The 16,797-nt window shown below is 45.1% G+C and overlaps 2 protein-coding genes and 1 non-coding gene across 4 annotated transcripts in view; all 3 read right to left on the reverse strand.

The window, feature by feature from the left end:
• GMEB1 (glucocorticoid modulatory element binding protein 1) overlaps nt 1-111 on the reverse strand; it is a 39,295-nt gene extending 39,184 nt beyond the window's left edge. For both annotated transcript variants that reach the window (XM_049618790.1, XM_049618787.1), the window contains exon 1: nt 4-111. The gene's annotated coding sequence lies outside the window, so the exon portion shown is untranslated. The remainder of the gene's footprint in view (nt 1-3) is intronic.
• Nucleotides 1-16,797, reverse strand: part of RCC1 (regulator of chromosome condensation 1) — a 287,208-nt gene that overhangs the window by 159,475 nt on the left and 110,936 nt on the right. The window lies entirely within an intron of this gene.
• LOC125913840 (U11 spliceosomal RNA) lies at nt 15,505-15,638 on the reverse strand. The gene has a single exon (XR_007455131.1). It is a non-coding gene; the product is annotated as a U11 spliceosomal RNA (small nuclear RNA).

Here is a 16,797-nt window from a genome sequence, read left to right on the forward strand (position 1 = left end):
CACCGTCTCCGTCGGGCGGGCGGGCGGCGAGCGGCCAGGGCGGGCGGGCGACGGAGCATGCGCAGAGGCCGCCACGGCCGCTACTGCCACCGCCGCCGCCAGGCCGAGCTTCAACACTTCCGGCCGCCGCCGCCGGCGAGCTGGCGCCTTAAAGGGGACGCGTCCTTATTGCGGGCCCCGCGGAGGATGAATCTCAGCCGGAGGAATTTGAATGAACCTTTACCTGAGAAGGGGTCTTTTGCTCTGGAGAGTCAGTATTGGGAAGGGCTCTGGGGACTCTAATAACTCTTCTTCCCCAACGTCAAGGTGAGGAAAAGGAGGTCTAAATTAAAGGTTCATCTCATCCGCAATCAGGGGCAAAGGCAGGTCTCTCGACTCCTCTGGAGGACTGCCCATTTCACCTCCCCAAATCCAGTTTTATTACAGACCTTCAGAAGTAATGCCCCACTATCAATTCGGAATCAAAGATCTGGTTGAGTATAGAGTCAGTAACTGGTCACGAGTCCTTGAGCAAGCTGCTTGCATTCTCTGACCCACGCATTTGCCAAGCCTTGCCTGGTAGTGAGGTTATGGATTCAAGTCTTAACTTCTTTAGGGGTATTATTAACAGCTCCAAACCTGCATTTCGCGTAAGGTATAAGGTTGTCGTGAGTGTTAAGAGGTGATACTTGAAAAGTGCTTAGGAAATTTCTAGGAGCCAGTAACAGTAATTAGCAAGTATTAAAACCTTTCTATATGGCCAAGCGTTGGGGAAGATGCTTTTGTCTCCTATAATATTCCCAGCGACCCTACTAAGTAGCTTCTTTTCACTCCCGTTTTACAGATAAAACAAAACAGGGGGGTAAGAGAATTAGTTAATTCCTCAAGGTCACATAACCTTAAATGGCATAGGCAGGGTCTCAATTCAGGCCCTTCCTTCTCCAGAGCCCATGGTTGTAACCGCTGAGATGGTTCCTCTTATTAGGAACAAATGAGGTGGTGGTATGGGCACTTTTTTTTAAGGGGGTAGGAGAATTGATTCCCCGTCTTGCCTCCTCCTGTCATGTCCCCTCCACCACCAGGAAGAGGTGACAGGAAGTCTTACAAGTTCTTGATTCAAGGACAGGTAAGAATGCCCAGGGGTCAACGATAGAACTGAATTTGGGGGCTCAGGGATGTTGACCAAGTCTCACCTCTCTCTTTTTTTTAAAAAACGTTTATTTATTTATTTTGAGAGAGAGAGAGAGAAAGACAGAGAGCCTGAGTGGGGGAGGGGCAGAGAGGGAGAGAGAGACTCTGTCAGTGCAGAGCCCCACTCAGGGCTCAGTCTCACCAATGGTGAGATCATGACCTGAGCCAAATCAAGAGTCAGATGCTCAACCCACTAAGCCACCCAGGCGCCCCAAGTCTCACCTCTCTTAAGCCTCGGTTTACTCTTCTGTAAAATAGAGATGATTTTCCCACTGTGCCAACCTCTCAGGGCTGTTTCCAATATCAAAATAAGGAGACTTAGTGCCCACATTGGTATCTGTTCTTATGATCAAGGACTTACACATTATCAGATGATTTTGAATATAATGGGGGCTGGTCATGACTGGAGTCTGGACCTATGTGAACTATTCCATAGTGGGACCATCTATATCTTTTGATCATGCATTGAACACCCACTGAACACTCACTGAACTGTCCTTACCTTCCAGAAGCTCTTGTTCACCTTCTTCAGAGACAGAATTGTAAACATACAAGACAGTACAGTGTGTTAGATGTTATCCTAGAGATACAAACTAGGCACTGAAAAAGTTCAAAGAGCTCTCCCTGGAAAATTCCTGAACAGCTTTAGAGAGGAGGGGGTATTTGAGCTTGGCCTCAGGAATGACTAGTCCATCAAAGGGAAAGTGAGGAAGAGCATTCCAAAAAGTACAGCAGGTGCAAAGACAAGAAATGATGGGAGCTGGGCTGAAGAGGGAGGCTAGAACCAGATGGTTGTCATAAGGAGTACGAAGCCAGCCTGCAGGTATTCGGGACCCAAAGAAGGCTTATGTTCTCTCCGACTGCACTGCTAACACCCAACCCAGCCCACAGGGCTTGACCAGGCCACTGCAGTCTCAGCCACACTGTCCACCTCAACCCCAGATGCACTCCACCCTATGCACCTAGAGGGAGTAATCTTTTGAAGAGACAAAGTCAAATGTGACTTCCTTGCCAAAAACTCTTTAATAGCCTCCCATTCCACTTAGAATAACACCCAGTCCCCTAACCAGGGCCCCCAGGCATGATCTTCCTGCCCTCCTCCTTCTACCCCTCACTGTGCCCCAGACCAGACATCCTGGGCTCCTTTGTGTGCTGGGAACTCTCTCAGGGCCTTATCACTAGCTCTTCCCTCTACCTGGAAAGTGCCCCTTTCAGGTCTCCAGAGCTCATTCTCATCCTTCATTCCTCACAGGCCTTTCCTGACTCCCAACCTGAAGTTGTGTCCCAGCCACATTCTTCTCTATCATCGCTGCCCCCAGTTCCATCAGGACAACTGTCATGTTGATCTGGGGGGACTATTCCAGGGCAAAGACCACCTCTGAGAGAACTCCCCTCCCCATGCCCTACTTTCTCTCAATCCCCCTGCTTACTTTTGTAGCAGCCCCATAATTTGAAATCCCCTAGAGGGGTGCCTGGCTGGCTCATTCAGCAGAGCACGTGACTCTTGATCTTGGGGTTGTAAGTTTGAGCCCCATGTTGGGTATGGAGATTACTTTAAAAAAATAAAATCTTTTGTGGTTTTAGGCACTTTGGTGGCTTGTGATTTTAGGCACTTTGAGGCACTTTGGTGGCTCAGTCGGTTGTGTCCAACTCTTGATTTCAGCTCAGGTCATGATCTTGCGGTTGTGGGATCAAGTCCCATGTAGGGCTCATGCTGGGCATGGAGACTGCTTGGGATTCTCTCTCACCGTCTCCCTCCACTCCTCCCTCTGCTTGCGCTCTCTCTCTCCAAAAAATAAATAAATAACAAAATAAATAAAATCTTTAAAGAAGAAAGAAAGAAATCCCCTAGATTATTTACCTATTTTGCGTCAATCTGTATGATTTACCCCTCATAGTATTTGGAGCAGAGTTTGTGCATAGCAAGTGTTTGTTGACTGACTGAAGGAATGAATAATCAGAAAAATTATAAGGTATGGACTGGGGAGGAGAAAGATCAGGAAATGGAAGCTATCTCAGGGAGACTACTATGATCCAGGCAGGAAAGAGGGGGCCTCCTGCAGGGCAGAGGAAAACATACCAGCAGGGAGCTGATGGGTTCCAGACACAGTTTCAAATTGGAACCAACAGGTATTAGTGACCAACTAGACATGGGGAGAATGAGGGAAAGAATGAGACAATGATGACTTCCAGGGAAGGAACAAAGCAGGAAGAGTTGGTTGGGGTTGAGGGAAAGTAGAAATGATGAGTCGGTTTGGACTTGTTCAATGTGAGTTGTTTGAGGAACATCCAAATGAAGGTGTTCAGAAGGAATTTGGATTGACTTACCCGAGGCAAGAGGCGAGGGCTGGGATATAGGAGCTGTCATGTAAATGGGATCATACAGGCCAAGAGTGGATGAGGCCACCCAAGAAGAGTGTGCAGAGAGGTAGGGGGCTAGATGTCCAAACCTAGGGAACATTAAGCTGAAAGGAATCTGCAGGGACCAACCAGAAGTGGTCAGAAAATTAGGTCCGTGGACAAAGGGGAGAAAGGAAGCCCAGATGGCAGGCAGGGAGCTTACAGAAAGGGGACAGCACCAATCATGTCTGATACTGCACAAAGCTCTGGCAAAGAAAAAGGAAAAGCCCCTGGATTTGGCAATTAAGAGTTCATTGCTGATCCTTCCAGGGTGGAGTCACCTCCAGAGTTAAGGAGGAGGCCAGATTGTAGTGGATCAAGTAGTCAATGGGAGAAATGAAAGAACCAGCCAGTGGAGACCATTCTTTAAAATTTTTCGATAGAGGGGGTGCCTAGCTGGCTCAGTTGGTAAGAGTGTGTGACTCTTGATCTTGGAATTGTGAGTTCAAGCCCCACATTGGATGTAGAGATTACTTTTAAAAAGATTTAAATTTAAAATCTTTTAAAAATAAGTAAAATTTAAGAAAATTAAAAATTTTTGATAGGAGGAACTAAGACATAAGGCAATTAGAAGATTAAGAGGAAAGAAAGGGTGCCTGGGTGGCTTAGTTGGTTAAGTGTCCAACTCTTGGTTTCAGCCATGGTTCGTGAGTTCAAGTGCTGCGTTGGGCTCTGTGCTGACAGTGTGGATGGAGCCTGCTTGGGATTCTGTCTCTCCCTCTCTCTCTCTCTGCCCCACCCACACTCATGCTGTCTCTCTCTCTCTCAAAATAAATAAATAATTTTTTTTTTAAGAGGAAAGCATGTGAAGGCTTTCCTTTTTTATTTTTTCACTTAGTTGTTTTTCCTATGAATTACACATTCACTATACAAAATTGTAACGTACATAAGAGGATGGAGAAGCAGAGAAAAAAGTGTTTCTTTAGCATCTAGCATATTTCCTTTCAATCTTTTTCTATGTATTTTTTTTTCTTTACCTGGATGAAGTATCTTCAATGTACAATTCTGTGTTGTGCTTTTGTCCCCCACTAAACATTGTTTCCTAAACATTGATGGTGGTTTTTCTTCTCCTTCTTCTTATTCTTTAATATGAGACACTTGAATGGCCACTCAGCTCTGCCCTCCCCTCTAGCATCCTTGGGGGGGCCTCTCTGATTTTTCAGCAGACAATTTTGTTGGGGGGATAATTCTGTTAATTTGGGGGGGAATAAAAAAGGCTGAACAATAGAAGGGACAAAAATAAAAATAATTTGGCAGGGGGAGGGTCAGCTAACAGGGTTAGGAGAGGGATGTTCAAGGTATCCAGGCCCGGGTGGGGAGACCATGAGTGTGAGCTGGACGTAGGCCTGCGGTGTTTGCACTCATTTTGGAAATAGGGCAACTGAGGAGTGCTGATGGCCAGGCCTGCCAAGGGCTTACTAGCTGCCACACACTGCTCTAAGCACTTAAGGTCTATACAACCTCCCAGGTCCTTTTATTAACCTAGTTCAACATGAGAGGTTAAGAACTTGCCCACATTTATACATCTATTTAATGGCTTGGTTGGATTTGAACATAGGCAATTGTGCTGCAGAGCCCATGCTCTTAATTATCTCTCTACTGTAGAGCTCCTATTCTTGGCTGCATGTAGAATCACTTGTGGAGATTTTATAAAATACCCGTACCAGGGCCCCACCCCACATGAATTCAGATGAGATCTCCGAGGATAGAGCCCAGATATGAATATTTTTTATTTAAAAAATGTTTTTTGAGTTTATTATTTTTGAGAGAAAGAGCACGAGCTGGGGAGGGGCAGAGAGGGAGAGGGAGGCACAGAATCCCAAGCAGGCTCCAGGCTCCGAGCCGTCGTCACAGAGCCCAACGTGGGGATTGAACCCATGAACCGTGAAGTCATGACCTGAGCCAAAGTCAGACAGACGCTCAACCTACTGAGCCACCCAGGTGCCCCAAATATTTTTTTAAATGTCCCTAGAAGACTCTAATGGCCATCCAGGTGTAAGAACCAATCTAATCCTTGCTGAGTGCCATGCCATTTTAAACACTTTGTATTAACTTGTTTAATTCCCAGAAGGTAGGTAAGAGTAGTGTCCCCATCTTACAAATAGGACAACTAAGGTTGCATAGTTGGTAAGTGGTAGAGCCAGAATCTGGACTTTTGTTTTTCTTTAATGTTTATTTATTTATTTTCTTTTTTTTTTTTTTAATGTTTATTTATTTTTGAGACAGAGAGAGACAGAGCATGAATGGGGGAGGGGCAGAGAGAGAGGGAGACACAGAATCGGAAGCAGGCTCCAGGCTCTGAGCCATCAACCCAGAGCCTGACTCGGGGCTTGAACTCACGGACCATGAGATCGTGACCTGAGCTGAAGTCGGACGCTCAACCGACTGAGCCACCCAGGCGCCCCTATTTATTTATTTTCAAGAGAGAGCTGGGGGAGGACAGAGAGAGAGAGAGAATCCTAAGCAGACTCCACGCTGTCAGCACAGAGCCCAGCATGGGTCTGGAACCCACCAACTGCAAGATCATATCTGAGCTGAAATCAAAAGTCAGACGCTTAATGGACTGAGCCACTCAGCATCTCCAGAATCTGGACTTTTTACCTCAGCCTATGCTATGACCCAGCCATTCTGATTTCCTGAGACTAGTTGCTCATCAGATTGAAAGGAGCAAACACTGCTTGAGCCCCTTCTCTGTGTCTGCCAATGTGCTAGGAGCTTTCCCAGAGATGAAATTCTAGGTAGCGAGTGTTAGCCCCATGTTTCAGAAGAGGCAAGACAGGCTCAGTGAAATTAGGTGGCATTGCGAGGCTGAGACACAGGAAAGCTGCCACTTCCAGTGAATCCATCCAAAGTCCAGGCTGTGTGCCAGGACAACTTTTTCCCCTTCTCTGGTGTCACCTCCTACCCATACCAGAGGTTGAAATCAATGCCACCAGGACCAGACGTTGAGCAGGCAAGCTGGGGGTGGACCAGCTGGAGAGTTTGTGCCTGATCTGGAGGGGCAGCAGCTCCTCTACCAGTCTGCCGTGGAACCAGAATGTGGACCCAGTGTGGCTTGCCCAATTTGGAAGAGGAGGTAGAAATCCTAAGTTTTATTTGATGTCTCTGGATATGTAAGTGTCAATAACCAATTTCAAAAAAAATGAAAACAAAACCAAATGTCAGGCCTCTTCTGGGCTCTACATTGTCCATCTGTAAAGAGGTGTGGCCTGTGGGTCCCAGGTAGCAGTGTCTGGTCTCGCCTCCCAGGCATCCGCTTCCAGCCTGGAACAGTGCCTCCAACTGCCTGACTGCAAAGTCAGCATGTCCACCCTGACTCATTTCTACCCTATCTCACCTTAGATCCTCCCTTCCCCCACCTCTTACCTCCTCCACCTCAGAGAATGATACTTCCATCACTCAGTCGCCTCCCAGAGACCCCTCTGATACCGCCTCCTCTCTGAACCCCACCTGGTCCACACCACCATCATCACCTGCCTCTGCTGCCTTACAGCCAGAACCTCCTGATTGGTCTCCCCACTTCCTGCCATGCTGCCTCCCAGCCTTCACTGTTTACTACTCCAATGGCCTCTCTTCCCCTTAGAATTAACCTTGAACTCCTCATCATGGTCTACAAGACCATTCATGAACTGGCTCTGGGATCTCCGCTTGACTCCTTTTCTCTCTGTCACCCTGCTCCAGCTTCACTGGCCTTCCTCAAGTGCCTCTGACACATGGGTTTCATAACCTTTGCCCGTGCTGTTTCCCCACAGAATCCTATAATGCTCTTCTCCCACATCTTCAGCTGGCTCCTTTCTGTGCTCCAGGTCTCATCTCCGCTGAGCCAGGCCTGCCCTGTCCTCACTGTCTCCAGTTGTGTCTGCTCCCCAGTCACTCTCACATCCCCTTTATAGCCCTTACTGACACCAGGCACATCTTCCTTGTCTGTATCCACTCTCCTTCCCCTCTCTCACTTCCTTTTCTACCCTATCCCCCTCTCTAGCCCTAACCTGTCACTCACATGCATATAAACCCTGTAATGGAATCTCCTTGAAGGCGGAGACAAAGTCTGTTTTATTCAGCCTCTAGAACATTGCCTGGTACCAGACAGCTCTCAAAACATATTTGTTGGGGCCCCTGGGTGACTCAGTCATTAAGCATCCAACTTTGGCTCAGGTCATGATCTCGAGGTTTGTGAGTTCGAGCCCCACATCTGTGCTGACAGCTCAGATCCTGGAGCATGCATCTGTGTCTGTCTCCCTGTTTCTCTCTCCTCTCTCTCAAAAATAAATAAACATTGAAAAAAATTTTTTAAATATTTGTTTATTAAGGACTGCCTACCCTTTTGTATCTACTTCCCCTCCCCCACAGCTTACCCTATCTTCTGCATCACATTCGCAGAAGCCAGAACCCACTAACAGATGGGGAGTGAATCAGAAAAAGAGGCAAAGAGAGAAAAGGAGGAAGTCCTGCCAGTGGGTGCAAAAAAGAAAGAAAAAGGAACCAGAAAAAAAAATCTGGGTTGAAACTAGATTTGGTCAAGTGAATCACCTACTCCCCCACCCCAGAAACCCCTTCAGCCACTGTCCACCACCAGTACCAAACCAAAAGGCTGGGTTTCTGTTTTTGGAGTCAGAGTGGACAAGATCAAGGTATGCTGGCTCTGTGAACTTGGATCGGTCTCTGTCTCCCTCTGAAAAAGGGAGATAGTAATGGGACCTCACTCACGGAGGAGTTGTGAAGAGTAAATGAAGAATCCATACTCACAAAAAGACTAAGAATAACGTCTGGAATGTAGTAAGTACTCAAGAAATACCAGCTAGTATTACTATTAATATTCCAACTGGCACCACCTCCCTGCGTTACAGAACTCAGAGTCCTGTCAGCTGCCTCCATTGGCTACAGGACCTCTCTGGGCCTCAGTCTTCTCATTTGTGATGGGGACCATTAGTAGCTACACTTATGAGCACGTGCTGTACACCAGGCACTTGGCATACACACAGTTTTGCCGACTTAGGGCAACCTCCCTGAGCTGGTGACCAGCTTCCAGTCCCAGTGCTGGAGATATCTTAGGCACACCCAAAACCTTGCTCTTCACCATCTTCTCTTTTCTTTAAAATTTTATAATCTTAATTTTTTAATTTTTAATTTTTAACATTATGGTAGGGGCGCCTGGCTAGCTCAGTTGGTAAAGCACATGATTCTTGGTCTCGGGGTTGTAAGTTCAAGCCCGACATTGGGTGTGGAGATTACTTAAAATATTTAAGATAATAATAATAATAAAATTAAATTTACATTAAAAAATAAATTGTGGCAAAATAGATATAACAGAAAATGTAGCATTTTAACCACTTTCAGCGTGCACTTGAATGGCACTAATCACATTGATATGGTTGTGCAACCATCACCACTGTCCATCTCCAGAACTTTGTCATCATCCTCAGCTGGAACTCAATGCCCACTACACAGTAACTTCCCATACCACCCCCCTTCAGTGCCTAGTAACCACTCTCCTATGTTATGAATCTGACCATTCTAGGTATCAAAACATGATATTTGTCCTTGTGAGTCTGCCTTATTTCCCTTAGCAGAATGTCCTCAAGGTTCATCCACGTTCTAACATGTATCAGTACTTCATTCTTTTTAATGGCCAAGTAATGTTCCATGACATGGATATTTATTCATTTTGTTCTTCCATTTATCCTCTGATGGGCATTTGGATTGTTTCTACTTTTTGGCTATTGTGAATAATGCTGCTATGAATATGGGTGCACAAAATTATCTTCGAAACTCTGCTTTCAGGGGCACCTGGGTGGCTCAGTTGGTTAAGCATCTGACATCAGCCAGGTCATGATCTAATGGTCTGTGAGTTTGAGCCCCACATTGGGCTCTGTGCTGACAGCTCAGAGCCTGGAGCCTGCTTCCGATTCTGTGTCTCTCTCTCTCTGCCCCTCCCCTGCTCATGCTCTGTCTCTCTCTCTCAAAACTAAAATAAACATTAAAAAAAATGTTTTTAATTGTTTAATACCAGGATTTGATACAAGGATTCTCTATTCTTTTCCACTGGACTATATGTCTGTCTTTATATCAATACCACACTGTTTTACTTACTATAGCTTTGTAGGAAGTTTTGAAATCAGGAAGTGTATTCTTCCAACTTTGTTCTTTTACAAACAGTATTTTGTAAAAGATACAAAAGATACAAAATACAAAAACATTTTGGCTATTAGGGGTCTCGAGATTCCATCTGAATTTTAGGATGGGTTTTCTATTTCTGCAAAAAACGTGTTAGGATTTTTATAGGGATTGTATTGAATCCACAGATCGGTTTGGCTAGTATTGACATCTCAACAATAATATTAAGTCTTCCAGCCCATGAACATGGGATGTGTTTCCATTTATTTATGTCTTCTTTAATTTCTCTCAGCCGTGTTTTGTATTTTTCAGTGTACAAGTTACACTCATCCTTGGTTTAGTTTTACCTCCTTGGTTAATGTTATTCCTAAGTATTTTATTTTTTGATGTTATTATAAATTGAATTGTTTTCTTAATTTCCTTTTTGGATTAGTAGTGTATAGAAACACAATTTTTATGTGACCATCCTTTCTTTTCAGTGGTCACTTATCCCAACCTAGGGGAGCTCAGGGACCTTTTTGGCTGTTTTTGGTTTTGTTTTTTTAAGTAAGGTCTGTGCCCAACATGAGACTTAAACTCATGACCCTGAGATCAAGAGTGGCATGCTCTACCAACTGAGCCAGCCAGGCGCCCCCAGATTTGGTCAGTTTTGAGAGAGGAGCCATACTTCTATCTGCCTACCTGAAGGTTAGAAACTTCCTCTTATCTTCTGACAAATTGACACTCTCTTCCCCTCCACCCTTAAAATGCCAAAGCTTCATGGCCCCTCGAAATCAATTTCCCTGAACCACCTCCCTGCCCCCCCCCACCCCCTGGAGTAAACCCATCCTGTTGGGAGTCTATGACCTGAGTAGGAGTTCCATTTTAGTTACAGAAGGCAACTTCCTTACAAGTTGTGTAAACTTAGACTACCTATAAGTGGGAAGACTGTTGTCCTACTTCTGAGAATGGACAGGAGCACACTGTCTTGCTACACCCATATGCTTGGACATAGCAGGTGCTTAATAAATAGCAGCAATGGGGCGCCTGGGTGGCTCAGTCGGTTGGGCGTCCGACTCCGGCTCAGGTCATGATCTCGCGGTCCGTGAGTTCGAGCCCCGCGTCGGGCTCTGTGCTGACAGCTCAGAGCCTGGAGCCTGTTTCAGATTCTGTGTCTCCCTCTCTCTCTGACCTTCCCCCATTCATGCTCTGTCTCTCTCTGTGTCAAAAATGAATAAACGTTAAAAAAAATTTTTTTAAATAAAAAAAATAGCAAATGTATGTACATAAGTACTTCATGACATATGAAGAGCTCTACAAATGTATTGAATGCCTACTAAGTGCCAGGTACTACATCAGACACCAAGGATGCAAGTGATATATAAGACACAGGTTCCATGCCCTCACACAGGTGACATTCTGGCTGGGGAATATAAATATTGAGCAACTAACTTTACATCAAGTGTAAATGCATTAATAACAATTATGATGTTCTGCTGCGAAGTAGATGGTGCCATGAAAGAGTGTAACAGAGTGTGAGGGAGCTAACCTAGTGAGGGGTGGGGAGGTCAAGGAAGGCCTCTCTGAGGAAGTAACATTAGAGATGAGATGCAAAGAATAAAGAAGAAGTAGCCATGATGGGAAAGGGGGAGAACCTGTTGAGAAAGAACATTTCCAGCTAGGAGGAAGAACTTTCTGGAGGCCCTGAGGCGAGGAGAGAGTAGTGGCTTCAGAGATACACAGAGAAGACCAGTGTGGCTGGAGCCCTGAGAACGAAGAGGATGGTGAGTCACAGAGACTTACAGGATGTTAAACCAAACTAGTTAGGCGCCACGGAAGGGTCTTAAGTGAGGAGGGTAGTGACATAATCAGCTAACACACAGAAACTCAGCATGCAGGCAATCCACTAAGGTCAAGTTTCTAAATTAGAGAACTTATTCCATAAACTGATTACAGCTCAGGCTCCTAGCTGTGTATATTCTCCTTTTAGCCCTTGAATTTTTTTTTTTTAACATCCTTATTCAAGTATAATTTACATACCACAAAACTTACCCATTTTAAACGTACAACTCAATGATTTTTAATAAATTTATAGAAGTGTACGACTGTGACCATAATGTATTTTTAGGACATTTCCTTCACCCCCAAAAGATCTCTCATGCCCATTTGTAGGGCATGCCCACGCTCCCCACCCACCATGGCCCAGCCACCGGTGTAAATGCCCACACCCACACTGAGCTCAGGTCCACTTTGGGGGAGGGCCCAAGTGGGGGCCGTGCCTTTGTCCAGACTCTTGCCCTGGACCCTGCACTTTGACCTAGGCTGGGAGCTAGAGGACCCTCTACCTGGTCCTGTTGGCTCTGTGGGAACTGGCAGTCCCTGTCCCAGGGGGTCTCTCTGGTGACATTCACTTGGGGCCCTGATGCACTCACTGAGACCCCCCTGTACCTCCCACAGACCCCAAGGTGGGGGAATGGCAGGGGTCTGGCTGGGGTCCCCTTCCTATGCCCAAGGGTTTGGGGTCCAGCCCAGCTGCCAAGTGACCTTGTCCCAGCTCCCCCTCCCCAGGCTGGTGTGAGTGTGTGTGTTCGCACCCAGCTTCTATTTCATATTGCAAATGTAAATAAATAAAGGTCCTCCCACCTCCAGCTCCAGGCAGCCACTAACCTGCTTTCTTCTGCTTTCTGTCTCTATAGATTTGCCTTGTCTGGACATTTTACATAGAAGGAATCATATAAAATGTGGTCTTCTGGGACTGATTTTGTCATCATTTGTATTCCAGTGACTATGTGTCTCCATTATCTAACTTTTTCATATATCCCATATTTTCATAGAAAATAGGGAAAAAATGGGGGTGCCTGGCTGGCCCAGTCAGAAGAGTGTGTTACTCTTGATATTGGGGTTATGAGTTTGAGCCCCACATTGGGTGTAGAGATTATTTAAATAAATAAAACTAAAAAAAAAAAAAGAAGAAGAAGAAGAAAAGAATAGAGGGAAATATGGATGAGCAAAATGAAAAAGCTTCACTTTCCCAATAAGTCTTTCCTAACAGATTCCACTATAGTTGACTTTCTCCTGGGGCATTCTCCTGGGCAGCCAGAGACCTGATTCCTGTCAGAAGACCTGGGCTCACCTTTTGACTCGCTATTTTCTCACTATGTGATCTGGGACTCTTGGAGTTTCTGTTTTCTAATCTGTAAAGTGAACAAAATAATACTACCTACATCATTGGCTTCTATGACGAGTAATAGGAGTTAATGCATGCTAAGTGCTTAATATAGGGACTGGCACTCGATAAGCACACCATAGAGGTGAACCATTATCATAAATATTCCTATGCAACATTTTATTTTTATTATTATTCATTATTTTTTAAGTAAGCTCCACGCCCAACATGGGGCTTGAACTTGTGACCCCAAGATCAAGGGTCACATGCTCTGTTGACAAGCTAGTCAGGTGCCCCTCTATGCAACATTTTAATGAGTAAATGGTATTCAGTTTGTGGCTATCCCTTAGTTGGTTTGAGTTCTTACTGCTCTTGAATATGTAGGCCAGGGGCCAGTGAACTACAGCTCAAAGAATGGTTTTCACATGAGATGCCTGGGTGGCTCAGTTGGTTAAGCCATCCAGCTTCGGCTCAGGTTATGATCTCCCGGGTCAGTTCGTGAGTTTGAGCCCTAGGTCTGGCTCTGTGCTGACAGCTTGGAGCCTGGAACCTGCTTTGGATTCTGTTTCTCCCTCTCTCTCTGCCCCTCCGCTACTCACACTCTCCCTCTCTCTCTCTCTCTCAAAAATAAACATTAAAGAAAAAAAGAATCGTTTTCACACTATTTATTTTTTAAATGTTTATTTATTTTTGAGAGAACGTATACAGGTGAGGAACATAGAAAGAGGGGACAGAGGAGCCGAAGCAGACTCTGTGCTGACAGCAGCGAGCCTGATTCAGGGCTCAAACTCACCAACCATTGAGATCATGACCTGAGCAGAAGTCAGACGCTTAACCAATTGAGCCACCCAGGCACCTCTGGTTTTCACATTTTTTAAAATAATTTTTTTTTAATGCTTATTTATTTTTGAGAGACAGAGCACAAGCAGGGGAGGGGCAGAGAGAGAGAATCCAAAGCAGGTTCCAGGCTCTGAACTGTCAGCACAGAGCCCGATGCGGGGCTCGAACTCATGAACCATGAGATCATGACCTGAGCCGAGGTCGGATAATCAACCGACTGAGCCACCCAGGCACCCCTGGTTTTCACATTTTTAAATGGCTCGCAGGATTTTAAAAATAAATCAAAATAATACTATTTCATGACATGCGAAAATTATATGAAATTCCAATTTCAGTGTCTGTAGGTAAAACTTTATTGGAACACAGCTACACTCCCTTGTTTGTATATTGTCTCTTACTGTTTTGCAACAGCAGAGTTGAGTGGCTAGTAGATACCATACGACCACAAAACCTAAAATATACACCATCTGGCCTCTTTACAGAAAAAGTGTGCTGATACATGGTGGAGATAACTCTTCATCCCTTATGCTTTATTTAAAAAAAAAAAAAAAAAAAAAAGTACTGCAAAGGAACATCCAAGGCCTGTGAGACCAGAAGTCAGTGGCCTCTTCAGGCTGCCACCCGGCTGGTTTCATACTGGCCTTTCTGGTCTTTCAGCTCTTGGTCTGTCTGCCGCATATTGGCTCCACCCTCAAGACTTTGCCTCTGCCTAAACAGCCTTTCCCCCCGACAACTTTGTGTGGGGGTCTTCTATTGCTTCTTCAGGTTTCAGTTACAAAGTCTTTGCTTCAGGAAAGCTTTCCCAGATCTCCTCCTCCCAGCCAAATTCAGCACAGTAGTACTCAGTTTGCTATTCTCTCCCCTCACTAAGCCTTGTCAAGTCAGGCCCTGGATCTATCACTACTACAGTTGACCTTGAACATTGCAGAGCTTAAGGGTGCCACCCTCCCACCATTTACCCACTGTAAAAAAAAAAAAAAAAAAAATAGTATAACTCCTCACCCAGTATAACTTTTGACTCCTCCCAAATTGCCTTCTGTTGACTAGAAGTTTTACTATAAAACAGTTGACTAACATGTCTTTTGTATTAGATGTATCATATACTGCATTTTTCTTTTTTTTTTTTTTTAATGTTTATTTATTTCTGAGAGACAGAGACAGAGAGAGTGTGAACAGGGGAGGGGCAGAGAGAGAGGGAGACACAGAATCAAAGCAGGCTCCACGCTCTGAGCTGTCAGCACAGAACCTGAAACGGGGCCTAAATTCATGTACTGCAAGATCATGACCTGAGCCGAAGTCCCGACGATTAACCGACTGAGCCACCCAGCAGCCCTAACTCAGCTTTAGAAAGGCATAGATATATGCATACATATCATATAGTCCTGGTTAAGGGGGAACATTTTTTTACAAAATCAGTTATGTGTGATGATTCAATCACCCCTGTAGACAGGTACCTAGGTGGAAGCCCGATATTCTCACTGTGTAATTCAGAGTACTCTTAAGTAAACTTGTAACTTGTTTGGCTTAAACTTCAACTCCTTCACCTGTGATACGGAAAACAGCCGCTCTTCCTACGTCAGCAATCACTAGAGCAGCTTTTCCACAACCAACGCAGCCGTGAATACGCCCTAGCGATCACAACTCCTTGACGTTTTTCAGTAACTGATTGACTTCCTAGGAAAAGACTTGCGTAGAGATTTTTTTCCATAGCTACCATTTCACACACTTGCATCAGATCCCTCAAAAAAGGGATAATAAACACCGCCCGAAATTACGACATTGCCATACAAGCAAAAACAGACTAGCAAATTCTTTCTTAACGCACTACTTCAAACAGGGGCGCCGGGACCAACGATCACCAGCTGCCCGGGTACCAAAAAATTATGCTTCCGAAATCTCTTGATGTCGATTCCGCACGAAGAGCAATGGAGCTGCCCTACGTGTGCCACTCACGACAGAAGCCCTTTTTGCCTTAACAGAACCTAAAGCAGGGTGGCAGCGTTGGCGAATCCCTCTTTTGCTAAAGGTGAAAACAAAGCTGAAGCAATTTCCTATTTCTTGTTTCTCAGGGTGAAAGGAGGAACTGCAAGACATTCTGGCCCGGAGGGCAATCTTCACAAAAAGACTTATGATTTGCCCTTTTGGTTTTTATATAGAAGTAAAGGCAAGGAGGTAAATTGATATGCAAATATGAGCGGTGCTTGCTGGGAAGGGACCGGCAGGAGCAGAGGGAGTGGCAGGGAAGAGCGTTTGTAGGAGAGGGCGGGAGAAGATGTCGCCAGCTGCAGTAGGCATGGGGTGGCACCTGTTGTATGCTGCGCGGGAGATCCGCTTCTGGGCGGCTCTGGGTACCTGTCTGCGGAAGACACGAATCCCACCCTATTAAAATTGAAAACGCACAAACTTGTGCCACCCCTAGCCATCGACCCGGATGGGGCCCCACCAGGCGAGCACTGGAGGCAGAACTTCCCATTAAGAGAAAAATTGGGAGGAACCTACTCTTCTGCTAACGGATTAGCAGAGCGTTGTGTGTTCATAAAGTGGTACGACATCTGCTGCGCTGCCAGGAGTGAATTAGACACCAAAAAGCATTGAGTGACAAAAGATGCAGAATAAGGTACAGCATGACGACCATTAACGTGAAGGGGGAAAAAAATCAATACATTTGGATTGGTTGAAGTAGATCTTTATCAACAGATATAAAAAAATGAGTGAAGGTGTTGAATAGGGTACCACATTAAATGATCAGTGTAACAAAGAGCATACACGTGTGCACATAAAAACCCAGTGCTATATTTTTTCTGACGCCACATACTTTATTAACTTTCTAAAAAAGATTTGCAAGAACACACATCAGTGATTACCTCTGGGAAGGAGGGAAGGATGAGACTCATGACACACAAGACTTTAGATTTACCTGTAATATTCTAATTATTTTAAAAAGCATAATGAACTATTTTATTACTTGTATAATTGAAATTATTTTTAAAATTGTTCTTGCTTTTGAGGGCACCTAGGTGGCTCAGTCAAACATCTGACTCTTGGTTCCAGCTCAAGTTATGGTCTCATGGTTCACGGGATGGAATCTCAGCTCTGTGCTGACAACATGGAACCTACTTGGGATTCTC

The sequence above is a fragment of the Panthera uncia genome (genome assembly GCF_023721935.1).
Source record: "Panthera uncia isolate 11264 chromosome C1 unlocalized genomic scaffold, Puncia_PCG_1.0 HiC_scaffold_4, whole genome shotgun sequence".
In the NCBI taxonomy this organism is placed as follows: domain Eukaryota; kingdom Metazoa; phylum Chordata; class Mammalia; order Carnivora; family Felidae; genus Panthera; species Panthera uncia.